Source organism: Tamandua tetradactyla, chromosome 8 (assembly GCF_023851605.1).
Source record: "Tamandua tetradactyla isolate mTamTet1 chromosome 8, mTamTet1.pri, whole genome shotgun sequence".
NCBI classification, from domain to species: Eukaryota; Metazoa; Chordata; class Mammalia; order Pilosa; family Myrmecophagidae; genus Tamandua; species Tamandua tetradactyla.
This window is the reverse complement of record NC_135334.1, coordinates 60,097,852-60,114,174: the sequence shown is the minus strand read 5'-3', so window position 1 is coordinate 60,114,174 and position 16,323 is coordinate 60,097,852. Positions and strand designations below refer to the sequence as shown.

At 36.0% G+C, this 16,323-nt stretch overlaps 1 protein-coding gene and 1 long non-coding RNA gene across 12 annotated transcripts in view; one reads left to right on the top strand and one right to left on the bottom strand.

Annotated features, from left to right (window-relative positions):
* Window positions 1–16,323, bottom strand: part of DLG2 (discs large MAGUK scaffold protein 2) — a 2,206,106-nt gene that overhangs the window by 945,799 nt on the left and 1,243,984 nt on the right. The gene's annotated exons all lie outside the window — the stretch shown is intronic.
* Window positions 3,783–16,323, top strand: part of LOC143643427 (uncharacterized) — a 38,943-nt gene continuing 26,402 nt past the window's right edge. Inside the window, exon 1 of one of the 2 annotated variants that reach the window (XR_013156272.1) lies at window positions 3,783–4,052. This is a non-coding gene — a long non-coding RNA (uncharacterized LOC143643427). The remainder of the gene's footprint in view (window positions 4,053–16,323) is intronic. The other variant, XR_013156273.1, reaches the window with a different exon arrangement.

The following is a 16,323-nucleotide window of genomic DNA, read 5'->3' as shown; positions in this document are numbered from 1 at the left end:
TTTTAATGAAGGAATAACAAAGAGTCTTTTGCTTTTCTTTTTTTAGAAAAGCAATGTGAATCACCTAACATCTTTGACTCACTCTAAAAAGAGAGCACATTTACAATTACAAAGCCTTTAGGTCCTTTCTGAACAAAGACATATTTGGTTTCTATAGGAATAAGCAATGAATGCAAATGCCAATTTTAGGTTATGGTGTTATGACAATCACTAGCTATATAAAATGAATAGTAAGTGCCAAGATAATGGCTTGCTATACTTATTCAACTGGAGAGGACAACGAGGGCAACATTTTTAACAACAGGTCAGACAAGTTTCTATTCAAGATGGTTTAAGTATAGTCTTGTCTGAAAAAAGAGGGTAGGGTTACCAGCTTTGATTCTGTGAAGCTTATGGCTTTAGTGTTCTAATATCAGAAAATGAATGGTTATCCTTATTTGGACAAGACAGGGTTAGGGGAGTTAGGAGAATTATAGGTGGATGGAAGAGAGTGCTAGGATTTCAAAGAGTGTGTTTTAGACTTGCTGGGGCAGACTCAGGTTCAAATTCCAGCTCTTTAGTACTAGCCCCAAGACCTTGGAATAACTGCTCTCTTTTCTAGGACTCAAGACTCTCAATTGTTTGATTGAAAAAAATAATTTCTACCTTATGGGAATGCTGTGAGGAGTAAATGAAACCATTTGAATAAAGCAACTGATGCATAATGTATGTGAAGAGAAGCTAACATTAATATTATTATTGTTGCGATAATTCTGATTGACATTGCACGAAGCTATTGAATCATATTGGCATTGGATGAAGGAAACCAGTAGACCAGGCAACCAGGAATATGGCATACCTCATGTTTAGGAATGGCATTTAGGCTTGTTTATTCTCAGTTAGCTTTTCAATTAACCACAGCCTTGAGAAAAATACTTCCAGATCATACCTGAAGGCTAAAATAGGACTGATAGGCTCAGATGGGTGCAGGTTGTTTAATTAGAGGAAGAAGAAATAAACTGGATATTACCTGCTTTGTTTTGGTAAAATGAAGCCAAAATTTACAGAGGGCAATAAAGCAAAATCACAAAACACTGTCCGTGATACAGATTTATCTCCTATTGATAAAATCTGCTCTGAATCTATCAAATGTTCTTTTATATTTAAGCATACTGGTCATTCTCTACATAAAACTCAATAATGATCTTATTTTATATATCTTCCTACATTTGATAATAAAGCATGACAACATATCATTAGCAGCACTTTATTTCCCCTACTGTGTTTGCAACTACATGGTGTCTTATTTTATAGGAATATTTAGTAAAAATTAATTCAGCTTGAAGTATTATTTGTTAATTGACTTCTCAAAGGATATTACTGAAATAATTAGATAAAATATTAATTTGTAACAGTTGGTTTAAATAAACCATGTGATAAAATTAGATACATAGAATAAATAATCTATTTCCAATCAATAAGCATTAATTGTGTGTCTGTGTTGTTCAAGGCAGCATACCTTTTAACTTATTCCAGAAACTCCTTGGGTACAAATCCCATGAAAAAAAGAGATGGTATTTTCATTTTGGTTATCATCACCCAGTGTTCAAAATTAACTCTTCCTAGGTTTTTGGCTGGCAGAAGGGCATCAGAATTAACCTCTCCTTTGGTCTTTATCACTCAGAGAGAAAAACTTCAGTTCATCAATGTTTATTTCCTTGTGTGAATGTATCCTACCCCTTCAGTAAGATAAAGAATTTAAAGCCCTCCCCCACCAAATGTGTTTTTTTTCTTGCTTATTGTAAGTATTAGACATCACTGAAATGAAGAAAAGATATTGGAGGTCACTTACTAGTTTTTTCCTACACTCAAGAAGCAGAAGCCCATGTTAACTTTGCTAGATTTACATCCTTTTGATTTCTGTACATTGAATCTCATATAGCTGTTGTTCCCACATTCAAGCCAAGTCTGAATTAAGTGGCACTGGGAGATTCAACTTTTCTGTGCATACTAATTTTGTATAAGGCATTATCTCCCAGTGGCTTTCAGAGCCATTTGTGGTGCCTGACAGTCCTTTCATCTATACAACCTATAATTTTCATAGGAAGAAGGCACTTTTTCAAAACATTTAGCTCCAATAAAAGACCTACTTACAAGTCTCTGTCCTTAAACATTGCTTGAGAAGCAAAAGACTGTTCAATATATATTGTGAAAATATATATAGTGCTGGTACGTGGCCATTAGGTTTGCAATCTTTTTATGTGTCACATGTAGAGTGGGGAAGGGACCAAACCTACCCCAACTCTCACTTCCACCCACCCCCTTGCCAAAGTGACATTAAATTACCAGTCAATCATCATTCTACAATCCTCAGATCTGGACATTCTAAAACGCTATGACCTTAAAACAAGAAACCCAGTATTATTTTCTCTTTTCACCCTACATTAATATCATGGTTTATCACTGGATTCTTATTTATTTTATCAACATTCCCATCCTGAAGGAATGAACAGCAATTTAAAGTGAAGAAACCTTTACGACTGAGAGGTAAGACTGTGCCAGAGGCCAGGAGAGACATCTGTGGGTCAACCACATGAACAGATTTAAGGCAGAAAGGAGAGTGGGCCAAAGATAGAATCTTCAGAGTAAGACGGAAAATCTCAGTTTCACAGGATTCTGTTACCTTTAGAAGTGTCCCCAACACCTATCAAATTGGATACCAATTCCTTAAATAAGAATTTCTGGCCAGTGCCTCAGAAAGCCATCATCTTCTGTTATCCCCCCAAACTTGTAATACATCCCAGGACTTACAGGCCATTTTAATTTCACAGAGAAATAAAACTAATGAGGAAGTCTATTTAGAAACTCTCTGGAAACATCTAGTCACATGGAATGAAAGAAATGCAAAGCCACTCTCTAAATACCCGTGACTATCTGATTATAAATATAATTCGTACTCATTGTAAACACTTTTGAAATGATGGTTTTGTTGATTTGAAAAGGTACCAAGCTCCCCTTTGGATCCTGGTCAATGTAACTGAGCTCCTAGGACACCCACTAGGTACATGTACTGAAGAAAGGCTCAGGCATTTATAATGGCCCTTTTAGAGCCAAAGATCATAGCAATAAAAATCATGCGGTATAGCAACAAGTTTGCCAGAGAGCTCCTTGAACAAGCAAAAATTGCAGCTGCTTGATTGTTTCCATCCTATGTCACTTAAAGGAAAATTAAATCTCTGCTGGGATACTCAATCAATTGATGATTTTCAACAAATATTTTGAATAGCCAATGATCCTGCTTAACCCCAAACATTCCTCTCCCAAGTGAACTAGGCACAGAGAGTTATCCCTTCTCTAAGTGGCATGGGCCACAATCATCCTGAGAGGCAGGTTTTCAACCCAAGCTATTAACAACTGCGTCTGTGTTCAGACCAGCAATCCAGTTGGTAAATCGCAAAGGTAATCTTCATTCCCACTCATTCCCTACCTTCTCTGATTTCGCCTTCCTGGCATTGTGCACGAACCTGCGACCCAGCTTCTTGGCATACCAGATAGAGGCAAACATAGCGATGCCAATGGAAGGAATTCACAATGAAGCTGCTGCACAATCAAGTTCCCACCTCGGCTCAAAGACAAACGGAATCAGGCTGTAGCTGTCACTTGCAGGCTGTTGCTTTCTCAGCTCCTCTCATGCTGGTTAGCAGAGGGAGAAGGTGGGAGGAGGAAGGGGGTTGGGGGGAAAAGGCAGTCCTGTTTGACCAGTCCGCAGGTATATTTACATCCTGCCAGCAGGAGGTCCGGGTGGAGCGGGAGCTCTGCCTTCGTAGCCAGCTCACACACATCCAGTCGGCTAAGAGTCTGTCTGCAGTTCTCCGGCACCGTCACCACCAAACTCCATGTGTGTCAGGAGGAGGAGAAGCCGCAGTCAACTCGCCCGGGAGGCGGCTCGCGAGGCAGCTCACCTCGTGCTCGAGGCTCCGGCAGTTTCACTCCTCGCTTGGCTTCCCTCGGTCTTGAGAGTACGTGCTGGCGGCTGTGGCCGCGTAAAGGCAGATCCACATACTGCCTCGCAGGTAAATCAGCCAATACAGGGGCTGCCAGGCACCAGGGAGAGAGGCAGGACAACCACGGCTCAGGCCCTGCAGGCACAAACAGGTGTCCCTAGAGCCCAAGTCCCGCTGGCATCCTCCGAGATGACTAACGGCGTTGTCAAATCGCTGGAAACCTAAGCATCCTTCCCTTGCCCCCTCCTCAACTCCGTCTGGTCCAAAGAAAGTCGCATCTCTGACCATCGGCCAGGCTTATCCACAGCTTGCTATGGAGACCCCTTATCTCTGGAGACTGGCCTGGGACAGGGGCAAAGTGAGCAGGGTGGAGTGTCCCAGAAAGCCTGTGTGAACAAGGTCTTTAGTTTCTGGACTCACTGGTCTTTCTCTGAAGCTACTGGAACATCTCTTATCAGAACAGATTTTCAATGTGGAAATTGAAGGATGGGGGAGGGGGTTGATTAAATCTACCTTTAAACTCAAATAGAACAGTTCTTTCTCTATCACTCGCTCTTTCCCTCCCTCCCTTTCTCTGTCTCTCTCTCTCTACCCCCCTAACCTGCTCTTTCCTTTTTAAACCAAGGGTTTTCTTTAGTGATACTCAGTGTTAAATGAATGACTGTAATATCACCTTTGGGAAGGTAGATTTACGGTAGCTCTTAAACCCTGCTCCTTTAAGGAATTTTCACTTTTGATTCTACCACTAGGTGTTTCTGCCTTCAATAATCTTATTAGGGTTTAGACTATCACACAAGGCACTTTTAAGGTAAAATCCATTTTAAGAGACAAGTGTTTCCTCCATTGAAATATATTGTTTAACCCCTTTACAAATCCTCCCAAGGAATAAAAAAATAAACTGCTCCTATTGGTAAGGAAAACCTGCCTTCCAATGACATACAAACAAGATCCAATCCAATAAATATTTCACAGCTAGTCTGATAGAACTGCCCTATGAGCATCTATAAAACAAAGAGTGCCAAATATTTGAAGATACTTAGAAAAGAGTCCCCTCCTCTCAATAGAAATTACTTTAGGCCTGGGTCTAAGTCAACTGAATGCTGGATTCTAAGGTATATTAGAGTTCTTTGTAGGCTGTTAGACGCAGAACAAGGCTGTGTGTGATAGGACATTGTCTGTCAGAAACCATATCCTTGTTATTCATTAAAATAACCCCTGTGTCTAAAAGTGCTTAGCACAAACCATTCAACATGTTTGTTGAACAGATGAATGTCCTGGATTCTAACCCTGGTTCTGCTTCTAATTTTTGTTCCCTTGTTCCCTCTGGGCCTGATTTTCCTCATCTATAAATTATGAGAATTGGTCAGGTGCTTTTTGAGGTCCCTTCCAGCCCTATAAGTTAATGCCTTGATTGTGGGTCTTCATGGGAGCCTATATATTGAACAGAAAACTAGTGTTCAAAAGAGGCACTGACCTGTGGTGCAATGACTCAGTGTTCTGGAAAAAACAATCTGACACCCTTGAAAACAGCCCAAAAACCGCTACCTTCTTCGTTGTGCCTAGCTGCCACCCAGGGTTTTGTTTTGCCATTAGCTGTTTCTTTTGCTCTGTGCTCTCAACTTCCTACAAGCTCTACTTTCATTTCCTTTTGACACTCTCAGACAACCCCTGTGCAAAGTTCCCTACATCACACCCTGTGCTCTTTGGAGGAAAAGTGCCACAGAAATCCAACAAATAAATAAATGATAACTCCTGCTTAGTTTTCAAAGAGCTTCTCAGCAGGATCACAGATTACCCTAATAGTGCCAACATGCTAAAGGTATTCATTATGCACACATTTGCTCAAGACATGTTGCAGTAGAAAGAGTATTAAGTTAATAGAATAAGGTGTATGGAGGAGGGGGGGTAACCAATTACTCTTAAATTGGGTAGGGCATTTTGTTTTCAATATTTTAAGAGTGAGTTTAGACAATAAAGAGGTGAGAAAACATTGAGCTTTCAAACCAACACAAGGGGGAATCAATGAACTCTGATGGAATGTCCAGATTATAAAATATCACCTCTCTGCATAGGTTTTCCTAAGTCCCTAAAACTGAGAGTTAGAGAGATCTTGATGTTTGATCATTTCGTTCATTTGTTTTGCTCTTATGCTGAACTTTTTATGGCTTTTTCCACACATCTGACCCAAAGGTTTTATAAACTTTTACAGGACGGAATTCTTTAGAAAATAAATTGGCCCCAGTAGCTAAAGTTTCACTTGGAAATAATAATAATTCTTGTTCTTTGAATAAGCAGTTGGAGATAGAGAAGGCAGTGTGTGGTGGGACACTGTAGTCAGAATCCATGCTTATTTTATGCACATTGCTTAGCACAATGTAAGGATTCAATATACATTTGTCAAATGCCTCTATGACAAAGTAGGAAAGTCCACAAACTTGGAAAGGCTGGAAGAGCCAATAGAAACATATATATACATTTCGGTTGTAAAAGTTGTTTGAAAGGTGGGTACCATGTCAATGAAACGAAATCATTGCCATATTTATACAACCTTCTTTCCTGGGTTCTCTGTGGGCAGATGTGTCTGCTATAATGAGGGAGGCAGCTGCCTACAGTAAATCCTAATAGTCTATAACCATTGCTTTGCTGATTGAGATAAATAACTTTTGCAGCTCTGCCATATAGGGAAAACAAATTTTTCAGACATTTTCCATCTGTATATCATTAGTACCTGGACAGATCTTTTATTTTATAATTTCATTTTTAATACTTCTCATATGACAGAAGCCTAGCAATGCAGCTGAGTTTGAGCTGCAACATTAATCCTTTTAAGCAGCTTTGGGGCTCATGCCTCAACACACATACTGTGCGAACCTCCTCAGAATTCTTAAGGTAAATGCAACCAAGCAATTAAATATTACGCAACTGCATTTTTTGCCTGGCACATATTTTCTTTTAAAAATCACCTAAATTAACATAGGTACTAGTAAAAAAATGTAAAAATTAAACCCTGGAGACTAATATTTGGTATCATGAAAAGCATCTAAAAGACTCAAGGAAAATATATATATATGGGGCATAAAGAAAAAAATTTATATATACAAAGCATAAACAAGATAATAAAACATCAATATATATTAAAAGCTTTTTTTTACTTGTACTTTTGATAAACCTTTGGCTAACATTTGATATTAGTCCTTTATTAAGCAGCAGCTATAGTATTATGACTAAAAGGAAATAAAAATATTTAATTTCAATTGACAGGAACATCAAGCTGTTGATATTAGTTACCTATCTAGAAGGTAGTGGAAAGGGAAAGATGAAAATGGTTGCATTGTGGTGTATATATTTTGTTTTATTTGAGTCTTCTACAATGAGAACATAGTCATGTATTATTTGCATGATTAAAAAGGTAAAGCATATTTTCCACAAAATGTATTAAATAATTTACCACACATTAAACACTGGGGACCCCAAAAGAATAAAATATGATCTCTCCTCTCAAAGAGCACTATATAGTTGAGAACACAGATGTGTAAAGAAATATATTTCAATGCAGGATAGTATTACAACGAATGTGTGAAAAACAGCTTGGGAGCTCAGAAAGAAAATTACCAACTGTCCTTTGGTTCTATATGATATACGTTCAATAATAAATGTTAGTTGGAAAAAGTGCAATAATTAATGCCCATGTACATAAAAAAGCAAAGAAATAGCTAAATATTCCTGTAGGCTTTATCTTTATGAACAACAGAAAATTACTGTGTGTATGAGAGTCAATGTGTACAACCTGGCCCAGTTATGGACAGATATATCTCCACCCCAAAGAGACAGCCAGACATGGACAAATGTGGAAAAATATTTTCAGTCACTCCAGTTAATAAGCCTTATGACTCTGAACACACATGGGCTAAACCTTACTCGTTTTCTCTTCTCTTAAAATCATCAAAAGTACTTTTTCAAAGTTGATTGTCTCATATGTACTTTCTTTTAAATGTTCTTTCATGACATATTTTAAGCACCCAGAAATATAAAGAAAATAATACAACACTCACCAATGTACCTATCACTTAGATTTTATGAATATTAATACCTTGCCATATTTGATTCAGATTATTTTTATAAATAAAATCTTCATAATAAAGTCAAATTCTCCCCACCCCATCCCACTTCACATTCATCTCAAAACAAGTCTCAGAAACGCTTGTGTCCCTTTTTCATTAAGCACACACAACTTTCTCTAGACTAGATTCCTCAAAATGTAATCAGTGAATCGTAGGATGTGCCCATCTTTAGCTTCATTGTACAAAAAACTGTTCTCCGATTTACATTATTCATAATTTATAGAAGTCTTTATTCTAGATGGCATTCAGTAAAATCAAATGTATTAGTTTTTCCCAAACATAATACACAGTGTTATTTCCTTGTAGTTTTGATGTCCACTAGTGAGACTTAGCATCTTTTCCTATGTTTATTGGCCATTTGAGCTGCCCTTTCTTCTTAGCTTTTGGCCATTTTAAAATTGGGTTTTGTTTTCTTTTTTTTCAAGTGGTATTTCAAGTATTCTGGACAACAATCCTTTATTTATTAACACGCTTTGAAAAGATCTGCTCCAAGACTGACTTGTCTTTTAAGTTTCTTTCATATTTTATCTCATAGTCTTTGGAAAAATTTAAATGTACTCAAATTTATCATTGTTTTCCTTTCTATTTATACATTTTTGTGTCTTACAGTATGTTTCACTATCCAAAGGGCATAAATATATTATCTTATATAACTTTTTGCTTTTCACAAACAAATTTTCAACTGTTTCTTCCTTTTAATTTATGGTGTGAGATAAGAATCTAATTTTTCTCATATATATGACAAGTTGTCTCAGCATTGTTTAATGAATTATGTTTTTTTTGTTATTACATATGAAAGTTACTCCTTTTCCTTACTGACTTATAAATGCCACCTGTGTCTTATGTCTAGATCATATGTGTATGCATTTAATTCTGGGCTCTTGTTTTGAGTGTTCTTTTTTTATTACCTGTGCCAACATCCTGTTTTCTAAATTACTATGCTTTATATAAATCTTAATATATGAAGGGCTAATTTTCATAAATTTTTACGATTGAACACCCCACTTTAAGACTATCCCCAATATTCTCAATTTTTTACAGCATTTTAGTTCTAGTTTGTTCATCCCTACCAAAATCAAACATTTCTACTTGGCAATCATTATTGTTATCCCTATTATTATTAGTTTACAGTGAAGGTTTATTTAAAATAACTTGCACAGATTCTTTAAAAATAACTCCCACAGATTACAAATTTGTTGTCTCATCATTATTTTCAACATTCTACCCTGTCTTTCTGTCTTAAATTTCCTTTCTACCGATGCACATAATTTAGCAATTCCTTCTGCAAATGTCTGTGATGGTTAAACATACTCGATCTTTTTATCTTTTTCCTGATTAAATTTCCTTTTTACTGATGTACATAATTTAGTACTTCCTTCTGCAAATGTCTGTGATGGTTAAACATGCTCAATCTTTTTATCTTTTTCCTGAAAAGATTCATATTCACCTTAGACTTTGGATGACAGCATAGAAAATTAGATATTTATAGATGGACAGTAATTTTCCCTCAACACTTTGAAGATATTAGTTCTCTATCTTCTGGGAGCTATTCCTTTATGATGAGATATCTGCTGTCAATCTAATTTCTCTATTATAAGAAATGTGTCTGTTTCTGTGGTTTATTTTAAGTTTTTTCTTTGCGTTCAACTGCATTTTCACGACAATATTTCTTTTTTTAAGCCTGCTTGGGACTCAATATGATTCTTTAAAATGTCTCAATCATTATCTCTATTCTAATACTTCTTCTTGTTCATCTTGTCTATTCTCTCTTTCTAAAATCCTGTCAGATTTTTCCTAGATTATTTCATTCTATCCATCTTAATGCTTCATGTATCTTCTGTTTCCTCTCTCCTTCCTTTTCTGTACTGCTTTCAGAGTTATGTACTCAGATCTGTATTCTAATTACTAACTTTAATTTAAGATTTTAGCTATTATTTTACCTGTTCACAGAGTGTTTACTTTTAATGAACTGTTATACATATATTTTAATTTTTAGAAATGATATATTTCTTTTTAAAATCCACCTAGACTATAACTATTGTATTCTATCTCTTGCTATCATTTCATGCCTTCCTCTGTCATATTAATTAAAACAGTACAGCTACTTTGTGGTCTCTATGAAACTCTTATTACCTAATTTTCGTGGAAGTATAATCTTGCTGTTTCTACTCATGGTAGGATGGTTTCTGCTACTCATTGTCATTCTAAGTTCTTCTCTAGCAAAACCGTACATCAGGCATGAGTAGAGGTCCCAGAGACCTTCAGTTATGAAAATATTGGTACAGAATAGATTTGCACATCCTTCAATGGGTTGCCCGTAATTCCACTATCCAAGAGTAGGTTCATGTTAAATTTTAGGCTTGGGAATATTCTGCTCACATATTTATTCCCCACTCATAATAGAAATGCACTTCCTTGTTAGTTCCCTTGGTTGATGACTTAAGTTTTTTAGAAGTCCCTTTGTGAAAGAACTCTTTAAACTTGTCAGTTTGATGCAGAGGTCTCAGTTTCAGTTCTCCTCCTTTGGTGAGTCTAAAGTCAAGTTTCTTTCCCTGCATAAGCATCAAAATATCACACTCTCACCCCAGTGGCTTTTATTGAAATCTACTTTCTTTTATGACACTGTAGCCTCAGCTCAGGAACTCAGAGCTCTGATTCTAATTTTTACCAATCCAAGCAAGTCAAAGTGGTGTGTATCTAAATTAACCTAAAAACAAACTACAGAGAGTTTAACTGGTCTACATATGAGGTTTTAGTGTTAAAAAGCATGTGGGACAATGATATGTATAGAATTTATAGCGAAATGTTTCATGGAAGAGATTCTGAGAAGTCAACTAATTAAAAATACTATTTAAAAGGTACTGTAATAATTAGTTCCCTACTTTAATAGTCAGACAGATTTTTAACACTGTATTTGTGACCTTGGACAAGTTATGTCAATTTCTTATAAAAGGGATAATAATGGAAACCATGTCATTATGCTGATAATGAGCATCAAGTTAGATAATACACAAAAACTATTTAGAGCAGTGCCTGACACATGATATGGGTGCAAAAAAAAATTATGCTGCACTTTATTTTTATTCATCCCCTAATGCCCAGGGAAGATAAACCCACAATAGTCCCAATAGATAACACGGCCTTATTATTATGCAGAAGTAAATAATAATGTTCAACTCCCTTACATTTGTATTTTACTTTTAGGAAAGTCTACCCTCTTACTCCTTAAGCCCTTTCCTATTTTTTTTCATGCTTTTTATGAAAAAAAATCTGTTTCCAATCTCTTTTATAAATGTTTCATAAATTTAAAAGCTTTCAATGGATATATTCTTTATATTTCTTATCATTTTTCTTTGAGGCTTCTCGGAGTCTCTCTTCATCTTACAGATCTCTCACAAAAAGAACAACTCAAATGCATCCTGAATTTATATAATAATTCTGAACCAACATTCTGTGATTTTCCCACATGCTTAAAATTAAGTTTTGCTCAACTGAGGATTTAGACTGATAGGGCAATGACTATCCAAAGAAAGGTATTGCAAAGTGGGCATAGGTAGAGAACGAAGTAGAACATCAAATCAGGCCAAGAAAAAGTGGATCTCTAACTGAACATGAAATACTTGACTTATGACTATAAAAGGCAGCGCAGTAAACAGGGTAATAGCATTTCTAAAAGAGCTACGTGTGGCTGAAGGATGGGTAGTTGAATAACTCTGTAACTTAGAAATTACAGTTCAGTGTCTTCAAATGGATATGCCTTCCCAAAGCATGCCATGCAAGATTAGTGCTCGAGAACACTACTCTGGCACTTTTGGAATGTGAACTTTTCTATGAATTTTCTAGCTGAACGTTATCATTTCCTAATTTAACTTCTCTAATCAATTAAGTAGTCTAGGATTTTCACTGACTTAACAAGGGATTTATTCCCATCTATGGAGGCGGGGGAGGCAATACTCTTGGTTTTAATTGCATTTCTACCAATTAGATTAACTCTGGGCTATAAATTATGATGTTGAATTACATGATCGATCTCCAAATTCCCTTTAAGCTTAAATAACCTAATAGTTCATGCTATTCGCCACCCAATAATTGATCTGTAAGACTATGATCTTTTTCCAGTAGCCATTTATATGAAGTTGCAACCTTGCTGTACCATCCCTTTGGGTCGTCACAACATAATTTTCTATTCCCCTGACATACTCTATATACCTACATCTTGCTACTTTGTCTACCTGCAGTCACTTTCTGTTCGTTGTCATTCTCCGTTTGACAAATCCTTACATGTTTTTTGAGACTTGACTTAATAATTCACTATGAAACCTTTCCCGAACCCTCCAGATAGAGTCACACTCTCTTCTATGACTCCTATAGCACTTTGTAGATAGCTCGGATTTAACTCATTACATTTATTTGAACTTATGTTTCACCACAGACAACTGAAAAATTCAAGAAAAGTGCCATGCTGTGTTTATTTTTTGTTTCCTCAGTGATTTACACAGGTCTTTGCACAAGACAGGCACTCAATACATATTTTTGAATAAATTAATAGTTATTTGTTGGATTATTGAACAACTGAATGAGCATATTACTTGAATAAGGTTGCTTCATAGTGCTGGGCAAAAAGAAAAGAAGGCACTATATAGACACACATTAAGCATTCATTGTACCTTCTTTGTTTATATTTTTACTTCATACTCATCTGTATACTATATGAGGTAAATCAACGTCACTGTGAGAAGTTTTTAAATTACTTCAAAAATATTGTTTCTAAAGGTAAATCGATAAGATTTGTTCATTGCCTAAGAGATTACACCTCTTTTTTATATTTTGCAATTCTGCCCCCTCAAAGGCATAGGCAATCTTTGCCAAAAAAAATAATAAAATCAACTCAAAAATCAGTTTTCTTTCTTTCTTTCTTTCCTTAAAAATGAGACCCACTAGTGAAAACAATACCCAAAACATACAAACCATCCCATTTTCCATTCTGCCACCTACAGAAAACAGAAACAGCAGCTGCTGAAATCCTCAGGGCAAATGTCAATTGTAGATAGCATTACTGAAATTCCCATCAACTGCAACCTCTCTCCAGTATAAAGAATATACACAATACAAAAAAGAAAGATACCATAGTAGCATCATTTGTATGGCTGAGCATGGAGAAAAGGGAAGAACAACGATTTGCTAGGTGTCTCCTGTATGTCAGCTTTCTACTAAGCCTCCTTATACGAAGTATCTTGCCTTTGAGATATATAAATTATTTTGCCTACTGAGTATAAATGCTTAAGTATTATCTCAGTGTTTACCATCATCTACTTTTGTCATATCCACATACAACTTCTGATGTTGTTTACTTAGGCAACTTTTTAAATTTAACTCATTTTTCCTTTAATAAACTTTCTTTAAAAGAGTATCAAAATAAGCAAAAGCAATGATCATTTTCCATAAGTAATGAGTAACCATAAAAATGCATACAATGAAAAAGAATAATGTTAGTAAAAGTAAAAAGTAAAATGAAAAGAAATTTTGAAACTCTAAAAGAAAGATAATTAGAAAAATATTTTTATTTATAAATCTTCACACACATTCAGTCCGCACATGGTGTACAATCAGGGCTTCACAATATCATCACGTAGTTGTGTATTCATCACCATGATCATTTTTTAGAACATTTGCATTACTCCAGAAAAAAAAATACAGAGAAAAAGAAAAAACTCATACATCCATACCCTTTATTCCTCCCTCTCATTGACCACTAATATTTCTATCTACCCAATTTATTTTACCCCTTATCCCCCCTATTATTTATTTATTTTTATCTATATTTTCTTACTCATCTGTCCACATCCTGGATAAAAGGAGCATCAGACAGTCGCATTGTAAAAGTTGTATCATTATATAATCATCTTCAAGAGTCAAGGCTACTGTAACACAGCTCAATAGTTTCAGATATGTCCCTCCAGCCATCCAACATACTGTAAACTGAAAAGGGATATCTATATAATGCATAAGAATTACCTCCAGAATAACCTCTTGACTCTGAAATCTCTTAGCCACTGAAACTTTATTTCTCTCTCATTTCTCTCTTCAAGAAGACTTTTGATCAAGAAGACTTCCTCAGTTCCATGATGCCGGGTCCCAGTGAATCCTGGGTTTTCTGTCCCATGTTGCCAGGAAGATTTACCTGACCCTGGGAGTCATGTCCCACATGGGGGGTAGGGCAGTGAATTCACCTGCTGAGTTGGTTTAGAGAGAGAGAGGCCACCTCTGAGCAACAAAAGAGGTTCTCTGGTGGTGACTCTTGGCATAATTTTAAGTAAGCTTAGCCTATCCTTTGCAAGAATAAGTAATTGCAAGATAATTGATGGTTTATATTCTAGGTACAATTTTTCCTAATTTACATTAAAATTATTATTTTTTAAATTTTTGCCAAATACCTTCATAAATATACCACAGGTTATGACACACTCTCATTTAATCCTCACATAAAAACCCTGGGTCATACACTATTACCTTATTTTAAGAGATGAGGAAATTCAGTAACTTATGCAAGGTCATTTGCCTCAAAGTATTAGGCTTTGAATCCTGGATTGCCCCTTACCTGCATCTAGATTTTCAAAACTTGTCTGGGCCTTAATGCCTTTATCTTTAAGACAAGATGTAATCGCACAAGAAACATCATTTAAAAGAATAAATGGAATGAAGGGACAAGTGCTACATATTTAGATACTATCCACTAGACCTTGAGTTGGAGTGGTGGATGCAAGCTTTCTATAAGAGGGGAAATTTGAGTTGGGCTTCAGAGAACAGATCAGAACAAGAAACACATATTTTACCAAAGGAAGTAGCATGAGAAAAAGTAAAAAGGTAGGAAAACATGAAATGTGTTTGAGGAATAATGGAAAACAAGGTTGAAACGGTTGTGGCCAAACTTTAATTGGGCAGTGCCAATAAGTGTTTAATCAAGAAAAATATGCTCGGTGTTGGAGATAATGGAGAATGATGGGGGAAGAAGAGGTAATGAGTGTCTTACTAGGGTGATGGTGGTTGAAACAAAGGCAGGGATCAATTTGAGAAACATTATTTTCTGATACCCTAGACTGGGTTCAGACCCTTGACTGACTCCCTTAGCACATAATATATTTTCCTTTTCACAACACCTACCACATTGTTATATATTTAATCTATGTGTTTTCCTTGCTGGATGGGATATTCCATGAAAGCAGGGACCATGCCTGTCTTTTCACCATTGTCTCCCCATTGCCTAACAAAGTACTGGAATATAATAAATGCTACAAAAATGATTAATTTAAAGAATAAAGGAAGGGATAACTGAGGAGATAGAATCTGTAAAATTAGACAGGTACTTTTTGTTGTTGTTGTTCCAGGTATATATTTTAATATTTGGAAAGACTGTTCTGCAAGATAATTGTTCACTTGCCAGTATAGCCACCCATCCCCACATCTACCCCTACGACATTCACTCTCTTTCAGTGACAAAGGCAGAGAAAATGCATGTCCCTGAATATGAAATATGAATATGAAAATATATCTTCTGTAATATCCTTTCTAATGTGCTTTAGATCTTTCTGGAAAATGCAATTGTTCACCATTTGGCTAACCTGCCACTGGAAACATGCATAATCATAACAAACTACAAAGTACTTATAATCGAATATGTTCATTCCTCAAAGTTACATGTCTTAAAGGAAAAAAGTACAGAGAATAAATGGAAGACCAGATCCCTGAATCAGTCCAGCCAAAGTTACCAATGAGAAAATAAACAGTCTACCAGAATTCCTTGTGGCTCACACCCTCAGCTAAATTTCTTTGAAAATCAGATTCCAAATGTCCCATGTTCTCCTTTGAATTTGCTGGGTTTCACACACACACCCCCCCCCAACACACACAGATTAGATGGGTAGTTTTTATGGCTGAGAGTCGAGTCAAAAGCAGCTAAAGAACTGAGCTCAGGGCCCTAGAGATACCTGTAAGACAAAGGAATAATTTGCTTTAGAATGCCCTTTTATTTCATTATAGTTTCCATTTCTTCCATTGTCTCTTTAATCATTTTAAGTATTCTTATTTTACAGTCCCTATCTGAAACTTTTATTAAATGACATTCTTAGAGTTTTAATTCTGTCATTTGTTGTATCTACTGATTCTTCCTCATGATTGATAGTTTGCAAGTGAGGGTTTTAAATTTTCTTTGAAGCTCTTCT